The 1,997-nt window shown below is 36.2% G+C and overlaps 1 non-coding gene across 1 annotated transcript; it reads right to left on the bottom strand.

Annotated features, from left to right (window-relative positions):
- Positions 1–1,500: 1,500 nt before the first annotated feature.
- LOC131518368 (U6 spliceosomal RNA) lies at positions 1,501–1,609 on the bottom strand. Its single transcript, XR_009265056.1, has one exon. It is a non-coding gene; the product is annotated as a U6 spliceosomal RNA (small nuclear RNA).
- Positions 1,610–1,997: the final 388 nt, after the last annotated feature.

Genomic DNA, 1,997 nt, shown 5'->3' with positions numbered 1-1,997 from the left:
CTTCTGTCTGCTTTGGTGCCTAGAGGAGTACCTGGCCAACAGTAAGCACTCGATACATATTTGTTGACAAAATTGTTATACATATATAAGTTTTAATGAAACTTATCATTGGTAATCACAATGCTTGTGATTTGCCAATGTAGATATTAAAAATACATTCCTACATGCATACATAAAAGCTTCAAACACATCCATGTACTTAATTGTACTTAATTGTGCATATATACAAATATGTGAATGAAAAGATGTTAATGAATGAGAGTGACAGTGGTGGTGTCCTGATGGAAATTACTGTAGAAAGATGTTCACTACTTAAGATAGAATTCAACCTTGTTAACAGGAGATAGCTCATACCTTCCCTTTCAATTCCCCCTGAGTAAACGTGCTCACTTGTGGGTCCCTATGAAAGAAATATTTATCTAGCCCCAACTGGTCATCTGCTCCTCTCTGGAAGCTGGGAGTATAATGGTGACTATGCTAGATTCCACCTGTCCCCATGTAGAAATGTGATGGCATAGGGGTGGGGTAGAAGAGTACTGAGTTTTATGGGAGTCCATGAAAGGATTACCTAATCCTTGACTTAAGACTGCCTAAGGGCAGAGCTGAGAGATAAGGTGTTGGCTGAGTAATAGAAGAGGCTGAGAAGAGAAGGGGGCTCCAGGCACAGGGGACGAGAGCTTGCACAAAAGTGTGGAGAGCAAAAGCCTGGCTCACTCAGGCAACTGAAAGAAGTTCATTATGGTTGGAAAACAGTTTGAAAATGAGAATATTGAGAAATGAGGATGGAAGAGTAAGAAGTCAGACCATGCAAGGTTTTATATAGATTTAAGAGAGTTGAGATTTCAAGCCAGTTAAATGCTCATTGAGAGAGAACAAAAGGTAATTATTCTTCCCCTCTTCTCCAAAATATAAGTACACATACACACTTTATATCTCCTAATTGGGAGGAAGTTAAGGATTCCAGATGTTACTGTAAAGCAATGGTTGTCTAATTGATATTAACCCATATTTGTTGAAATGCTTAAATAACTATGATTAAGCAGCTAGCAGTTATTGTGTGCTTACTAGATTACAGGCACTGTTCTCAGAACTTTTTAGGTATGATTTTCTTTAACACTCACAATAACCTGATAGATAACTCTATCAGATAGCTACTATTTTTATCTGAAGTTTACCAATAAAGAAGAGGTACAGGAAAGTTAAATGCCTTACTCAAAATCATACAGATAGTAAGTGGTAAAGATTTTTAAAAAATGGGGGGAGTAGTGGTTTTTCCTCATCTCCAGTAGAAGGTAGGTTAAGAAAAATACTTGGGAACTGCACTGATATTGAATATAAATAATTGGGACTAGGGTGATAAGCTTGCTTTAAGAAGCAACAGATTGGTCCCATACCTTATATCATAGCACAGAGAACAAATTTAGTGAATAATACATTAAGTGTTGAAACTGATGTAAGCACAAACACAGCAATAGATTGCTTTTCCTTTTTTTTTTTTTTTTTAATATGGAACGCTTCACGAATTTTCATGTCATCCTTGTGCAGGGGCATGCTAATCTCCATATCGTTCCAATTTTAGTATTAGTATATGTGCTGCCGAAGTGAGCACTTAAATTGCTTTTCTAAGGGGGAAATTTGAACAGAACTTTTTTGAAAGTCAGGGGAGCCATGGTAACTAAGAAATGAAATTTGAATCCAACGGGTCATGAACCAGTATGTCAAGGCAATGCCTGGTGCCTCCATTTTCCTAACTTTAAAATAAAGTGGCATTTTATATTACTATATTGGAGCATTGAAGAATTATGCATCATACAGCCATTTGAAATTAGTCTATGCTGTAATTATAAATGAGAAAAGACAAAACATTATTTGAATCAAATAACTTCAAAGTCTTTAGTGTTATTAGAAGCTTACCATTAATCTTTAAGAAAAATAAGTCTTTGGTTGTTTGACACCAGCAGATGGCACCCTAACAAAATAATTTGTGTGCCATAGGT

The sequence above is a fragment of the Neofelis nebulosa genome, chromosome 7, assembly GCF_028018385.1.
Source record: "Neofelis nebulosa isolate mNeoNeb1 chromosome 7, mNeoNeb1.pri, whole genome shotgun sequence".
In the NCBI taxonomy this organism is placed as follows: domain Eukaryota; kingdom Metazoa; phylum Chordata; class Mammalia; order Carnivora; family Felidae; genus Neofelis; species Neofelis nebulosa.
The sequence above is the reverse complement of the archived record's forward strand: the minus strand, read 5'-3'. Positions and strand labels throughout refer to the sequence as shown.